The sequence below is a fragment of the Zophobas morio genome, unplaced genomic scaffold (assembly GCF_036711695.1).
Source record: "Zophobas morio isolate AGI-343-1 ecotype UQ-CSIRO unplaced genomic scaffold, CSIRO_AGI_Zmor_V1 ptg000019l, whole genome shotgun sequence".
In the NCBI taxonomy this organism is placed as follows: Eukaryota; Metazoa; Arthropoda; class Insecta; order Coleoptera; family Tenebrionidae; genus Zophobas; species Zophobas morio.
Window position 1 is genome coordinate 966,579 of NW_026972124.1, and position 17,938 is coordinate 984,516.

A 17,938-nucleotide genomic window follows, 5' to 3' on the forward strand; every position below is an offset into this window, starting at 1 on the left:
TGGTGAAATCGATAAAGCTTCCATTATTATATGTTTAAGGCGGTCTTGATACGCCACTGGTTGTATCCTTGTTCACTGTTGTACGTCTTTTTTTAGTTACTCTTTATTATTTGAAATGATATTCAATTTGCCGTTTTTAATATGTCACCAACAGGATCACGAACGTAACTTTGACGGTTGACAATTGATACCACACTACTTACAAGTCAAATGAAAAAAAATGGTTGAATGTTATTTCGACACAAATTGCCTCACTCTTGAAGTACAACTACAAAAATAATAAAATTTGATTTTGCCATTTTTGTTTTGTGACAACCTCTATAAAATAAGAACCACTGACGGAAATAACATCTCGTAGCCCCTGGGTCGCGGGGGCAGAAATTCCAAAGACGCGCGATCCGCATACGTGCGGACAAAGTGAAACTACTTAAAGCAGACAACCAACGGGAAAACTGTGTTATTATCAGTGTCCATGCTTAACTTCGATTGCTTATGTCACCATTATCAGGTAGAGATTTGTTTGGTTTCAATTTTATTATTATAATTATCATTTTATTATTATTAAATAAAGACTGTATTCTCACATTTTCGGGAAAATGGGGTGACGCGTTCACAATCTGATCAATAAAAAATTAGAGAGTGATGGATTTTATTAAATTTATTTCATCTAATGAAAAAAAAAGAACTGCCGCCCGCCAGCTTTAATTTGCCGTACCTTGGATCTCCGAGGCGGGTGCTCTAAAAGACTGAGCCACACTAGCTGTAACCTGTTAAAGGCTTACGTAATATGTCTCTAAAGTAGAAGGCGAATTAAACAATAAACAAATATAATAATGATACATAAAATCAAGGTAGATTCGTAAACCACAGGCGCAAGAGTAGATTATTTCATACAATTTTGGTTATGTTAATTATCCTGTATAATGAGCGGACGTCATCACAGTGTTAGTGACGGTGATATTCCTAATTACAGACAAAAGTTGACAACAACCGGTCGAGTAGTTTCGGAGATTATCTGTCTAATACATATTGACACATACGACAAACATAGAGAGATGTCAGACAGACGGAAACAGGGTATCATTTTTTTCGTACTCTAGGGGTCATCAAATATCAAGGAAAACATGAACGTAGCAAGTCGCCCGATGGACTCGATCATAATACTTCCTTCGCTTACGCTCGGGAAGTAAAAACACTCGGTAAGGATGGGATCTGAACCCACATCTAGGCAAAGCACAAGTTCGATAATCACCAGAAATCTCACTCGATCACGAAACATTGATGTAGAAGCAAAACATCGGCTACTGGAAAATGTTGCAGAAAAAACAATGTGCAGGAGTATATTAACATTTCATAAAATTTGTATAACCTTAACTACACAAAATGATGAGCGGACGTCATCAAATTACGGTTAGTGTTTTACCATCGATCTACAGGATATTCGTAACATTATGTCATTAGACAGATTGATTATCTTCTACAGTACTGTGTTAATTTTTATTAAAAAAATATTATTAAAAAATTAACACAGACGACAGACAGACGGAAACGAGCTACTAGTACAGAACCTGTAGTTATAAACAGCTAACTTCTCTCATCTCTGACATAAAAGCAATGTAGCATTTTGCTTCCTACTTACTTTTATTGGACATATGTATTTATTTTACACTTCTTTGAATCTCATCGATTTTCCAGTGGGAATAGTAAATATATTTCAATTTTAATATTTACAATGTAACACTAGTCATACGTCTTGGAATCTTATCAGAATGACAAGGAAATTGGTAACTTTTGTCTAAATAAGTAATTTAAAAATTAAAAAACATTGCATTGCATGATGTATTCTTAAAATGATTTCATTAACTCTAGAGAGGATATAAGCAAATCAATTTTAATAACGTTGAATCTACAAATAACTGTACCGAAGTGTACCTACGTATTGAACTACATATAAACTTTGTAAAAATGTAATATTCCTACAAGTACAATGACAAATAAAGTATTAACTCATAGTTAAAAAAAACATGTCACATTGCACGTTTGTAAATGCACAACTAGAAAACTTTTAAAATCTTCATTTGTTATTTCATGATTCATTACAATTTTATAGTAATAAAATCTATAAAAAAAAACCTTGAAATTTTTGAGGCACATTCTAGCCTTAGGTAGTGTCTACCAAAACATATCGGTTTGACAGATAATATGTTTGTTTACGTTGCATGTGCTCTGAGGGGACAGTCATAACTAATTATGTATCGTTTTACAGCTGGGGCACGTTTTAATATAAACGTATATTATAGCGAGTTTTGTTAAATAATAATCGATTTAAACGTACCTCGTACGTGTTTTTGGGGTCTTACCAGTAAGAGTGAATCCTGTGGTATTTTCACACTGTGACAAGCCTGACCGTGGCTCAGTTATTAAATGAGACAGATGTATCCTTTCTCTTCTAATACCAAATTTAGATTCTTAAAATTCGCCGAAGCAAGATTTTGTTAGCAACGATATAATGAAGGAACGTGACGTGAAGTATTCGACACCGTATGAAGAATCTTGATATTAAAAATGAACGAATTAAAAAAATATGTTCCCTCCCCTAGTAATTTGGAAGTCGGAATGTTAGTTCAAAGGGATCCGAACGAGCGAAGGGCCGTTCGGGTCAAGTATCGTATGTAAAAAGACCGAAATATCGTCGGGCGCGTTGCGTTTTCGGTCAGTCCGAAAGAAAATTAGATCGTATCGACGTTAATAATAATCAGCTAGCGGCAAAGCAAAGCTACGTGGGAGAATCGTATCCAATATAGGCCGGCATACTGATAAGAGTATTTGCAACACCTGTGGCTGCGGCTCAGGTATACAGGTAGCGCAATTAGTCGAATCGCCAGAAAAGTTTGTGAGTTGTGAATTGTGATAGAGTGCGCAATGACAAGTGAAAGCTCACACGCCTCTTGTGACAGTGCGACAAACCGCGAGCTCACTCAGTGGTAGTTGGACTGCCGCGCCAGCAACATCCTGTCAGTCGTCTACTGGTTGTTGCAACTTCCTCCGCGCACGCACAATTACGAGCGCACTTGCCGCCCACCTCTAAAAATTCACAAAACTAGTGCTCAGCCGACCTACCACCACCTAACATGCTCACAGGACTCGCAGTGATAGTTCTCAGCACTGAGTTCGCGTGAACGTGAACGTAAGTGATACACTTGTCAAATTTGCCGCACATGTCTCTGTACAGGTAATTTGTGATTGTTTTTGTTGCGCGCGCATCACACTTAAGTGACACTCTTACCTTACGTCATTACGTTAGAATGTTGTAAAAAGCATTTCTTGTAAACGGCATATTTTACTTTAGCGGAATTTTCGTCACTTATTCCAAACATCTCAGACACGAAGATTACGCCATAAAAACTAAGTGTCACCGCTTTTAAGGTTAAGCACCAATAAAAAATTTTCTCAATTACTTAAGCATGCCCGTGCTCGATTTTATTAAAGCCATCAATAAAAACTCTTATCTAACACTCGATGACATCAGGCGCTACCACACTTCAGGTGAATCCGATTCGAGGTTAATCAACAAAATTCCTTTCCCGACAAAAAACTACACAATTACCTACAGTACTAAAAATTTTCGTCCAAACGTATTACTCAATCGAATTAATTAATAAAAACACGTTCGTTTATTGATAGACATAAATAATCGTGATTTACGACAACTCAGAATCCGTTTTAGCGCCAATACATAAAAAAGCCGTCACTTAATTAGCCGTCAACCATGTCCAGCAGCGACCCCTGCTGCAATTATTAGGGTTTTAAACCCTGTTTCCTTGTCTTTGTAGGAGGTGGCGCTGTGATGTGTAATTCACCGACGTCATGTCACGACAACGCAAATAAAACAACTAGGGTGATAGCCATCGCATTTTTCGAACGTTTATCGTTGTTTGGCTTTAATTAATGACATTATTTGGGGGCCCGACGCAAATACGTGTTTAATTGGTTGCATAGCGACTATGAATTTGACTGAAAATTAAAACAAATTTGCGACCTCTTATTGTATTTTGTGGGTAATTCATAAAAGTATAGATGTTCAAATATGCCAAATTGCTAAATTACGATGTTTTTTCGCGTTAAAGATTTATAACATGACTAAAGTGTTCTCCGGTAATATTATAAACTTGTTGGTTTTAAACTAAAAAAGTCTAGATGTAAATATTAGTTTCATTTACAATAATTATATATTACACTTTATATATTTACACTACCGGAGAAGGCCGGTACACCAAAAAATCCCTCTCACTGTGAAAAATAATCCTCATCACTTTAAATTAAACTCGATTTCGCTTAAGTAAGTTACCCACTCAACGACATACGGTATTTCTCTCATAGGCACTTTTGGTTGTGTCGCACACACTACAGTTATTCATAGTGAAGCATATATTTGGTAAATAAAATAAATCTGTTTCTAATTAAGTTTGCAAAGTAATTATTAATAACAGTTTAGCAATATTTTCTAAATTGTAAATGAAAATCCATTCTTTTTCAGATTCGTAACTTGTTATGTGCATTTTTTTAAACAATATTTGTGAAATATTTAGCAATATTTTTATTCAGTCTACAATTTGGGACATAATGATTTAACATTGTTTGTATTCTTATGTTGATATTCAAAACATTTTTAATATTCTGTGTATTGGTTTGGTGATAATAGTAATATCATAATTTAAGACGAATTTGAATAAATTTTACAAAATTAATTTCAAATACAAAGACAAGTTAATGGCAATGAAAATAGACATACAATTAACATTACTACATAAATAACAAAAATTATGGAAGTTAGAAACGAAAGGTTTCTTGAATTTTACCAAATATGGATGTTTCCCATTTTAAACTTAAATTCCATAAAATTATTTAGACCCTTCCTTTGTTTTTTTGTTTCATGTTAATCAAGAAAATTTGCAGCGGAGTCACCTGCATACGTACAAAAAATATACTTGAATATAAACTCGTACCAAGAGAAACAAAATTTTCAGAATTTTTATCAAAATCGAGGCTATTTTTAGATTTGTCTGCGATAGAAGCTAAACAATATACGAACTATATCATAATTGTGACATAATTTTGCACCGATGGATGACTGGATTACGTTCTTTTTTTATGACCTGTGCCAAAAAATATATTTGGGTGAAGTAAATAGTTGTTTACAATTCTTTGAAGATCCGTTCTGTTCAAGTTATAGGTATTTAATTTTGGGTATTTGTCCACCTCTTGAACGTAATATATGATTAGGAGACTAAATAGTTGTAGTTACTTTACGACATGTTTCGACTTTATTTAACGTCATCATCAGGTTATGTATATGTTCAACAAACTAGTAATATGGAACTTAACACTTGAAAGAATAGCAATGAGTTGTTTACAAAATTTTTCTAAGTAACTCACGAATATAAGGATTAAAATTGGGTGTGTGGTTTTAAAACTGGATTGGTTATTCATATCGTGCTGATAGAGTGTTTCTACGTTAAAATTGTCAGGATAATGTTCAAATACTTACATGCCATTTTTGTGTGTATTTTGTCACTACTATTGTGATTATATCGCCCGCGTTCGATAGTTTTCGTGTCATTCATCGAAAAATAGACAACTCCGCTTACATTCATTAAATCTTTAAACATTTGTAAATTGTATTTGTACAGTTTTCTTAAATACACAAATCTCGTTGAATAACTTAATTGTTTGTTTCTTAAGGAGTGAGTAAATGCCTCTTTCAGTTGTAACCCTCGAAGTGGGTTAAACACGTATTACATTGGTATAGGGGAAGTTACTGACCTAGATTTAGAACGAGGGTAGGCTCCACATTACGTGAATTTTATTTTAGTGTCATAGATGTACGTTTATGTATAAATATTTCGGGAAGAATTCGGATCTGTGGGGCAATAAAAATGAAATGAATGAGAGTTTTTTCCTGATTAATCATTATCCGTATCGTATAACTCTATAAATGAAATATAAAAGTTAATTGAATATGTTACAAGTATTATAAATATGCGTCACTGACATCATTAAGGTTTATTAAACGGTAGTTGATGAATTTATTTAGATACAAAACGTTTGGATTAGCTTAAAAGAGTCGATATTTTATTCAGTTTTGTATGCATGCTGTAAATATTTCGCATATTTTAGATCTAACAGTTATATCGAGCTTTCAACACGTGCATTTTATAGATACATCGTGTGGTAGAAAAAAAATTGATTGGTGGCTAATAACTGACGAGATTCTTGTTAGTGTCTGCCAAAAAAAGGAGTGAGAGTTAGCCGTGTCAAAAATGTCAAAAGTGTAAACGTAAACACTGCCTCTATCACAAATTTCAAATACCAAAAAAATGTATTTAATTATGAGATATACAACAAAAAGTGCATTACTTCGTAGCTGTTTGTCATCAAGATCATAAATAACTGACTTAATACGTAACTTTTAGAAAATTTTATATCCAAAGTGTTACACTTATGTCTGTGTAAAGTGACATTATTTACTTAAAAGAAAAAATTATGAAATTACCTTAAAGACACTTACCTATAGTTTTGCTCTAATAAAAATTATAAATTTTGATATACTTACTGGAAATAATTTTCTCTTTTTTTTTGTTTGTGCACTAAAAAATCCTCACAATTTTTTCGCCTACTTTGCTTACAGTAATTTGCAAATGTGCAAACTAGGCGAAATAATCCTCGATTAGTAGAGTAGGTACCAAAAATTTTGAGTCCTCGATTAAGCAAAGTAGACAAGCAAAACTTAAATAAACTTATCAGCACACAGTATCGTGCCCAAAAAAATATTAAAAAGATAATGTTTATTGCTCAAGTAGTTGTAGAAACCTGGACCTTAATTTTATGTCTCACACCTTGTAAAATATCTGAATATTGAGGGTCGAAGTGTATTTTACCAAAATAATGGAGATATTTAAAAGTTTAGTATTTAAGGCCGGCCGCTACGTTTTCTGCATGGAATTTTCGGTACATTTTCAGAATGTATAATATCTCGATTGTTAACAGACTTATGGTTGTGAAATTTTAAATATAACCTGCCCACAACTTTCTTTATATAACGCAAAGGATACTTTGTTTATGATAATCCTTTTTTTAGTGAAATTTTTGCATCACGTATCTTTAAAAATCAATATCTCAATTATTTAAGGAAATTTCGGAACGCGCTTTTCAACACTGTTTACAGCTTATAAAACTTACGCTGCTAGACGTTTCTTTTTATCTACTGTATCGCAATTCCAACAAATGAAGTGGAAAATATATCTGATACGATTTCAATAGTTGTGTAAGCTGTAAGCAGTGGTACAAATCGCGTTCTAAAATTTCCATAAATAATTGAAATATGGGAAACATTATGGGAAAATAAAAAACAGTTTACAAAATATCAGACAAGTATGACTCGAGAATTACTTATCAGGACCCTGAAATAAAAAATTATTTAAATGTCAAACGCAGCAGTCAATAAGTTAGAAATTATATAAAAATTTTATATATTACAGAATTTCCCATTGACGCAGTGTTGGAGGTTATGAAAAACACATTTTAATAGAACTTAGTTAAAGATAATTCCCAACCAAAAATTTATTGTATTATTTATTTTTAAATTACAGAACAAAAATACATTTTCTAAAAGAAATACCACAATTCTGGTTATTGGTATACCTAAAAGAATAAAGTGCTATGGAAATAATAATAGAGTAGTTAAGTTTTTGACCAAAAGCTCTTACCAGTTCAAAAAAAAATTTTTGTTATTTTTAAAAGTTTCATTGGTCGATCAATTTTATAGATAGGAGTTTGTGATTCTCCATGCTTATAAATTATTATACTGTTGTAGTCTTGTACCAGAATTAAGTACTCTTCATTCTATTAAAAAATGTACTTATATGTATGACTTTTTTTTTTAATTTTGATACTCAGTGTATCAGTTGAGATAAAATTAAAAAGCATGGGTCAACATTTCCATATTCGAACGTGATACAGGTATATATAAAGTATATAAAGCACCCTGTATAAAAATCTTGTCGTACAAGCACCATATGCCATTTACCCTGTGCTTATTTATAGTTAAAATGCGAAATAGCAAGCTCCGTATCCAGCGAAATCGAGAAGGCCTTTTCGTATCTTTGTTACAATCAGGTTAATGTAGAGGTTGTGTGGCGGGGTGGGTTGGCAAGAAGACCGTTCGATGAAAACAGCAGCACCGGTGGCGGCGACGGCGGTGGCGGTGGCAACATAAAAACCGATTTGTCAAGAGAACGTTGATACGTCGCTGCCGAGTATAGAACGTCTGACTTCGTACGATTCCGTGTACAATCCCATCAGATGCATAATTACACTCACCTGGCATTCATAGCCTTGTGTAAAAGAGTGTAGTTGATAGCATTGGATGACATTGGGACCAATAGCACAGGTGGGTACGCCTGTCGCGTTGTCACCGCGTTGGAGGGGATGTCACCACTCCTGCGGGCGCTTGCGCGGGGCGGTCGTTAAATGTCACCTGCAGCTACGCCTCTGACTACCCACTACAACCTGCCCCCTGGTGGCACTCTTAACCGATTCAATTTATCAGACGATCGTATTTACATCGCTGCTTGACGGTCGCCCGGATGACAGCCACCTCCCCTCCCCCCAACCCCCGCCTTCGGCGGGAGGGGCGAACGTTCCTCCGGGGGGCTACGGTCCCGCCATTTTTGGCGCAAATTCGATTTTTGCGATTTTATCAAGACGATTTTACGTGAGATAGGAAGAGAAAGACGGAGAAACGGTCGACTCTTCCTGATATCGATTTCGAGTTTCGCCGGACTGTATTAAAAGCACTGGAACAAGAAATTTTTGTTTTCTTTGTGTCTTGATTCATTTTCTCTCGCGAGTGGAAGATAACATATAATACTCTCCCTTTACTTCTTTATTAACGAACTTTGCTTTCAGATACGGCTGTTGACGTCATTCAAATGTATCTCTTCACTCGCTATTCACAATTATGTGCATCCCACCTTTAACGATTTTTTCTTTTTTTTTGCAGGACCGCCCCACGGGCCAGAATTTTTTAATTCCTTTCTTTCGGATTTTAGAATTCACCGTACGCCTAACTGGCGTGCAGATCGTTATTTTTTATTTTTTTTGAAAGGATTATTTGAGTAATTCGTTTTTGTTAGAACTCGAACAACATTTTTTCCTTTTAATACTTCCTCGCATACAACTTCCTCGTTTCGTACATAATAAATGCGCAAAAAATCCACAATATTAGTCTTGAAACGAAAACCGTATAAGTAGGTATACAGCGTATATACTTACTTTATATGTGTCTTGTGTCGATTATGCTGTATTAACTGCCATGCCACATGAAGAGAAAAAAGATTATTATATTAACTTATTTTTTTTTAACTATTATAACTCAAAAATATGAGTAAATAATAATTATTACGCACCTATTAATCGAAATATCGCATGCGGTAAAAGATAAATTTAATGTTAAGTTGAGTAGCAGTAGAGTTATACACAAATATAAAGTCGAAAGCGTTACGAAAGTTATCGTTTCCTGCTGTGTGTAGGTGTCTTCGAATTTTTATTTTGAAGCTATGATACGAGGAATTTTTAATTAGAAAAAGTTATTGTTTGGGAAACAAAGTTTTAGGTCTTTTTTAAGACAAAAAAATCTTGCAATTCGTTAGATATTATGATACGTCGAAAGTCGAGTAGAGGTATAACAGATAAGTTTGTTTTTATAGCAATATTTGATTTCACGGCGATCGTTTTTCACGTTTCGATAAGGCGTTGGATCAGTAGACAAAACGTTTTCCCAGCAACCTTCTGGCGTTCTAGCCTCTCATGTGACCCTTCCGTTAAATAAAATAAGAAGAGCTGTGGTGTAAGTGGGGCTGCCCCGGTACTCCTAGCCCATCGTTGACTCGAGTAATAAATTATCCCCGTCAATGGTCGCCCATTACAAGTTCTGACCGCCTAGCGGTGCGATATTTCTGGGTCTCCGCGCGTCCGATAAATTCCCCCATGGTCCAGGAGGATCGAGCTGTGTGCAGATTTAAATTTTAAAGTGCACGTCGGACGGCTTAGCGCATAAGGGCGGAGCCAAGTGGAATTGTCACTGCGAGAAGGACTGTCACTTGTCCCTTTGGTTGCGCAAGCGTGCCGCCAATGGGACCATAGGCCGTCGCGACGCTGTGACACGCCCGGCGTCCAGGCGAACCTTGACCCCTTCAGTGCCCTGCATCGGCGTCCAACGGTCACACGTTCCATCCACTGTTCTCTTCTCTGCATAGTCCGGAGGTTATGCAACCCGCCGCGCCTCTCTGAAATGGTAAGTTCGGTAGAGAACTCAATCGCTCAACTTCCACTCAAATTTACGCGCGTGACGTCACCGACCGGTTGCGAGCAATTTCAAAACCGGTTTTGAGTGAGACGTAAATCAGCTCGAGTCGCACTCAATTTTGCGGAATTAGAAGGAATTTTTATTTGAGGGGATTTCTTATGAAATTAGTTTTTTCGAAATTCTTTATTGCGCACTTTCGCAAAACATGGGCATGAAACTACTATAAATAACAAAGCTGGGTAAAGCGACGTGCGATAATCGCCAATTTCAAAGGTAATAAATTTAAGTGAATTAGCATTAAACGTGCCTAAATAGAGGTTGATTAAATAGCGCCCGTCAATAAATCATCGGTGTAACTTACATTAAAATACTGTTTTAATATGCAAATGGTGATGCTCAAGTGAAGCATTATAATGTCGATGCTGTAACCAAGAGTAGCCTCGAGGTAACTTCTGTACAAAAATCAACACGGTTTTGACGGGGATTTGTCAATTATTCATTACGGTGTCAAACGAGCTCCAATACAAAAATTGCTTTTTTTTCAATTTTATTTTACGGTTGTGTACCGGTACCTATATATTCTTTTCTATATCTTTTCTCTTCTATTAAAAGTGTTATTTTCGGCTGTCTATACTTACCCAAAGCTAGCTGTTCTACACTCCTACACCTGTATTGAAACGTTGTGATTTATTTATCGATTGAATAATCATAAATCAAAATTTGACAGCTGTTGAAGTTAAATTATTTCAACTATATGACATTAAAAGAACTCACGTTTTAAACACAACATTAAATAAAAATACATATCGACAAAAGATATACATACTTAAATTGTCACTTTTCCCTATCATCCCTCGTTAGTATAACAAGACAAGGTATTAGGGTACTATTTCAAATCTAAAAAAGTGGTTCTTGGCACAAGCCAGTATTTTTCATTTCATAGTAAGTATTACATCTTGCCCCACTTTCCCCTACACTGATTTTAATTTTAAACCAACATGATTATCAAGATACAACTTATTCTCGAAAATGTAATTTTGTGTGTATTTTTCGTGTGCAGCGTATAGCATATTGTATATTTTTCAGTCCGAATTTCACCAGTAGGGTGAGTTTCTCACTCTGATCCTCACTTTTGCTAAAACGATTATACAGTTGCGTGCAAAATTTAGAATGAACTGTTTATCAACGTCTGTTGGGTAATGCTGGCGTGGTCCTTCGATCCGGATGTCTTTGTATAATTCGTTTCCCAAAAAAAAAACCGTCACGATTTTTTTGTTCGAGATACCTACTAAAAAATATCTCGAATCCGGTGCACACGCCTTTGGTATCATGGTATCTCACTACGAAATTAAATTTATGAAGTTCAACGTTACTACATTCCCATTGTTATGCCTGGAGAAGGGCGGAGCGTTCAATTGTTTAGTTTATCTCAAAGCCTACTAGGTGTGTAATATAAATTGGGTCTACTCGTAACAAATTCCTCAAAATGGGCTGACTAATTGGCTCTAATTATTAGCAATAAGCCACATGCCGAGCGAACAGTATTATTCTTTATAACATGTTCATTTAACAAAAGACAGGTCCTATAAATGCCAGTTGAAGGTAAAAAAAGTTTATGACTTGACCGCCTTTACACTGTGTCTTCATTTTTACGATATTTTAATTTTATGCCGTGTATCTTGTAATCGTAAATTCAAATTTATGTAAAAGACGAAGCGCTAGTTTGATCTGGAGTGACTGTGGGATTCTACCAATTAAGTGCTCGCTTAGCTCGTTGCAACAACTTGACAACTTGAGAAAAGTAAATATACTTACTTGACATTCAGTCATGGAAGATACTAGTTGTTCAACAAACAACAAATTTGTCGATTTCTGTGTTTTTAACTGGTTTCGTAGAAACGGTGAAGCGGTAGGACTGCGCAAAAATGTGATCGTGACCGATCAGGAGCATTAAGTCGTTCCTTGAAACAGAACTTTAATGGTAGATGTACCTAGCTATATGTTGTGTAAAGTGCAAGGTTGTGCTTAAGTTCTGGGGCTTGGTCTATTCTCGTATCGACGGCAGCGTTAGGGAATTGGATTGAGATCTTTTAGATGTACGGATGTCGTGCTCGAGGTGATTATTGTAGCGCCGCAAGAAGGGAAGCAGTGGGTTCCAAACGAGGGTATTTATCTTTATCGGAACTTTTAAATCTGTGCGTTCGCGAAGGTTATTGAATCCGCATTTGGAGACAGTCGTATGGAAATTCGCTGGACGGTCTAGTGGGCATGTGGGAGAATTGTAGCAGGATGGCGTATCCCTCACAATGGACAATTGCAGATGACCATAGATCTCGATCTTTGTGCATCGATGAAGAGATTAAGCGGCGAAACCGAAACGTTCCGGTGCGTGCCAGTAGGTCGTTTCGATCGCGACACATATTGGACTGTTGAGAAAACAAACGCCGTTTGATTAGGAATAGGTTCTCGTTATATAACGTAATCTTTCACGCTAGCCGTGTTCGGGACAAAGCTGTTGTCTATTACAAGACCGACACGCTATGCCATCTATCGCATGTCGATTTCGTAAAATTACTTAAAAATGAGAATCGTTGTCTTGTCAACATATCACGCCGTATGTCGCCCTTCGGTGCGTGTTTGGGGTCGTTCAAGATTTCTGCTCGAATTCGTTTTTTACCTAATTATCGACTACGAACTTGTCACGAGAGCTTTTATTCGAGTCGCCCGTGGACATGTGTCGAACCGTGGACAATACAATTGATACCCTTTCATTGCGGTTTAACAGATCTGCGGTCGCGTTGTCATGTGCTGCCAAACACGAACCGCCCCCACAGAGACGTTATTTATTCATCGGCCAACGGTGGAAAACGAAAACGAAAAACCTATACAACATATAGACGGCAAGGGCGAGCCGACACTACCAAAAACCTCCCCTTCGCGAGGGCGGAAAAAGTGTTGCGGATCTAATAATTGTCTTCGACAACGGGCCCGATTATATCAATCGTGACATTAAAACCCCAAAAAACCTGCACCTTAATAGTCAAAAAGTAGCAGAATGACGAGTCTTTATTATAGACTTTACATCGTGTTTTGTGTACTTGTAAGACACGATTTACAGTTTTAAAAATGAGCAATAAATGACACCGGTTTTAGAGCCTTCGTAAACCGAAACCGGTTTGATGACTTCTTTAACTTGACAAGCGGCTCTCAGAGCGGTGAGGTAGTTTGACAACTTCTGGAACGAGTTGACGAGCTAACGGAATGGATTTAGCAATCAGTCCGATTAGGTTTTTTGTTATTGTCTTAACTAATTAAAGTTGACCTTTGACGTCTGGGATAATGGCACGGTAAAAATGTAAACAAAGTTATCACGTAAATAAATTCTTGCCAAACGCTTGGACAAAATCACTCACCTAAACTGTGATAAAATTATTTATAAAGTAGATTTGCATTTCGACTATACGTTTCGTAGAATTTATCGCGACCCTAGGGTGCGCTCTTTTTATGATATAATTAAAACAAATAAATCTCGAAAAATGTCATGAAATTCTGATCGTTAGTGGCCCATATAATTTGCTATTGATCACTAGTCCGGACTAATTCATATATGGTCAAAACACAAGAGCGGTTATGGAAGCATAGAATCAAATAACCATATCTTATAACAGGTATAAAGCGAAGATGAACCGACTGGCGTGTTCCAGTGCAACTAATAATTTATTGTCCGCCTGTACTTATTATACAATATGGCCCGCACCTGGTCATTGGACAGGCTAACTCGTCTATGCTGCTCTGCTGCCACAGGGGCCATATTGAGTACCGTCTACGTATTTATAAAACAAAACCGAAAAACAATCACCTGCTTGGATATCTCAACTATACCCAAATTAATAAATCACTTTTCTCGTTACAATTTAGGCGACATTTTTTAGAGATCGTATAGGTACTCGCCGCAATTTTACACACTCATTAACACTTCAAACACTCTTAATTACCCAAAACCCACACTCGCCATCGCCGATAACGAGCCTTAACTTAAAAGTAGTATAACTAATTAACTTCGTACGGCCATTTTTCAAATGCCATGGGTTACTCGTTTTATTTTGATATCGTCTACAATGTGCAAAGAGTACCGTCAAACGACGTTTCATTTGTACATACATCTGTATATAATTAAGAATTTCCGATTACCCGATTCAAATTAACTTAAATTATAAAAATCTTATTCCGTTCGCGACAAGCGTCGACTGTTTTCGACGAGTGTAGAAGTATTTGCACATTTTATTCCCGTCTTATTTTAGGATTTGTTCACTGTTTCGACGAGTGTGGCAGAAATCTCTAAGTCGAACTGTAAAATTTGAAAGATCCCATTTATTTTTTAAATCACAGGGAATGAAGAGTCTTGTCATATTACGCATTTTATGTAATATTTTTTACCAATATTTTTAGATGATTTTATTAGTTATCTGAAGAGGATGCCATCGAACAAATTTTCCATAGCGTCTGATCATCTTCACGGTAATTTTCAAACTTAAAATTTTAGTGCAGAAATATTATTTGTTCGATAAACTGGTTAATAAGTTCATCTCTGCACCATCGGAGTCAGTTTACCTACACCCACTTTTCGGCAGAGGGTCAAAAATCGACCACGGAAGCCAACTCTTATGACCTACCCACTGTTTTATTTACTGGCGTTATGTTATATATCAAAAATGGTAGTTGCCGAAAACATTATATATAAACAAATATAAAAATTTCCAAAAGAGTGAAATTGATTTGAAGTTATTTAAGCACAACTTCTTTCGCCCCTGAAACATAATCAGTGTCTTAGATCATAAAATTCTATTCTGCGAATTTTATTTTTTTGCTGTTACCGTCTATAAGTTCAAATAAAAATAGAAGTGGATTCCTATGTACTTTCAGAAAAATTGGTCGAAAGTTATTTCCACAAAAATTCGCTCGCCCTTGAGTACAAGTCCACTTTTTCGAAAATAATTTGATTTTGCGAATTTAATTTTTTTATGATAACCCTTATAAGTTAAAATAAAGATCTGTATGTAATATTGAAATAAACATAAAGAAACGTGCTACGCCTAAGTTTCAAGTGAGTTTTTCCAATACAAAATTTTGTAACGTCATCAACATTTTTGCAAGGACTGTACATCAGTTTGCACAATTGCAGTGTAATACTAATAACAGCAGTACTGTATTGCCAACTTTTCGGAGAAATGCAGTGATCGGTTCTTAACTTAATCAATAGAATAAATTGCGTCACTCATTCCTTTTTTTGAGGGCTTCTGTATAAGTAATTCTAAAAACTATGCATCCATTGGTAAACCACAAGCATAGAGTCATAATATTTTGCAGATTTGAAATAGACTTTATTCGGAAAAATTTGGGATGAGTCATCAATTTTAGGGACGGGGTAGACGAATAAATTTTGATTAACGATTTACCAGGACTATGATAACCTTAAAACCGTTGCAAGATTTCAGCGCGTTCTGTTTTGCAGTTTCAAAATTAAATTTCAAAATATTATACTTTTTTTTTTCCAAAAATCTGGATGTCTAAGGTAAAAACGCAGCACGGAGTTATACACCAAGTGCAGAGGTATCCTATTTTATAAAATAAAAACAATATACAGTTGGAAATTTTATGGAATGACGTCATCGGGGATGATCAACCAACATTTGGTTAGCGTTTTACCATCCACACGCTATTCCTAATACGCGTATAAAATTTGATAACAATTGGGACGGTCATTTTATCTAATAAAAACATATACGATAGACAGAGAGAAAAGGGAGACCATTTTTTTTTTATACTATGGGTTCTCAAAAGTCGAGAAAACATGAAAGAGGCAAGTCGTCCGAGGGACTCGATTACTATACTTGCTTAGCTTAGGCTCAGGAAGTCATTCATATGTATATGTGTAATATCCTTGGTCGGAAATGATAATCAGTTTGTTTACACATGCTGTTTCACCGTGACGTACGAAGTCACGGTTAAAAATATTGGTCTAAAGAGTTTAGACAGTACTTCCCTCGCTGTTGGAAACGTGACGACTGCATACCTATTATGTTTTTTTGCACATTTAAGATAGGATTTATTCAGCAAAATTTTGAGGTGACGTCATCAATTTTTTAGGGGGAGGGGGCGGAGCAAATACATTTTGACTAAAAATTTACCATGACTATCAAGTCAAGTCAAAAATACATTTATTTAATCTGGTTGGTAACAGTTTTTCCTTAAGATATTACATGGCATGGAGTGTGGGGCGCTGCTGAGGCTTAGGGCCTTTTCAGCGTCCATGACTATGATCACTTTAAAACATATCCAAGATTTCAAAGCATTCTGTTTTGTAGTTCCTGATTAAATCAATAAAATAAATTCACGCATTCATTAATTTTTTTAAGTCATCCTGTATATGCGAATTCAAAAAATATGAATGGAATGATAAATCACAAGTAGGTACTGACTCATCATATTTTGTACATTTTAGATAGGATTTATTCCGCAAAATTTTGAGGTGACGAGCAAATACATTTTGATCAAAAATTTACCATGCTTATGATAACTTTAAAATATCTCCAAGATTTCAAAGCATTTGGTTTTGTGGTTTCTGATTTAATCAATAAAATAAATTCACGCATCATGAATTTCTTTGACTCACCCTGTATATGCAAATCCAAAAAATATGAATGGAAAGATAAATCACAAGTACAGACTCATCATATTTTGTACACTTTAGATAGGATTTATTCGGCAAACTTTTGGGCTGACGTCACCAATTTTTTGGAGGGGATAAGTAAATATATTGTGATTAAAATTTTATCATGCATATCATAACTGTAAACTATCTGCAAGATTTCAAAGCATTCGGTTTTGTAAATTCCAAATTAAATGTCAAAATGTTGTTTCGTAATTTTGGAAAATCTGGACGTTTCGGGTAAAATCTCAATTCGGAGTCATAAACTACATGTGTACGACTATGTTATTTGATACAATTTAAGACCCAATTACTATGTGCAATTTTGAAGTGACGTCATCACATTAGTGGTGGGGATGATTCGATAGATTTTGGTTAGTGTTTTACCATCTACATGATATACCTAACATAAATACAAAATTTGATCGGCCTAGTACTTTCGAAGATTATCTGTGTAATAAAAATCCGGGACCGCAGACAGACGGACAGACAGACGGAATCGGGAGACCTATTTCTTCGTCCTCTAAGGGTCATGATAGGTTGAGAAAATGTAAAAGTAGAGAGTCGGCCGACGGACTCGATTACAATACTTCCTTTGCTTATGCTAGGGAAGTGAACATGAATGGATATGAATGTATTTTGGGGATTCTTCTGGAGATTTATTTCTGCATTCATTAATGTATCATATGAGTACTTTAGTTTTGTCTATGACATCCATTGCAGTGATTGATGTATCATGTTAATAACAATGGAAAACTATGAATTGTTGTAAAGCACACGGATAAGTACAGTGTGATAAATAATAACAGCATCAATTGTATTCTCACATCGTGGAGAAAATCGGGTGCCTTTTTTGCTTTGAT

The 17,938-nt window shown here is 35.7% G+C and overlaps 1 protein-coding gene across 1 annotated transcript in view; it reads left to right on the top strand.

Moving 5' to 3' along the window:
• The first annotated feature begins 3,035 nt into the window (after nucleotides 1-3,035).
• The window catches only part of LOC135131214 (zinc finger protein basonuclin-2-like), a 130,399-nt gene continuing 115,496 nt past the window's right edge, over nucleotides 3,036-17,938 (top strand). Inside the window, exon 1 of the mRNA XM_064058823.1 lies at nucleotides 3,036-3,232. The gene's annotated coding sequence lies outside the window, so the exon portion shown is untranslated. The remainder of the gene's footprint in view (nucleotides 3,233-17,938) is intronic.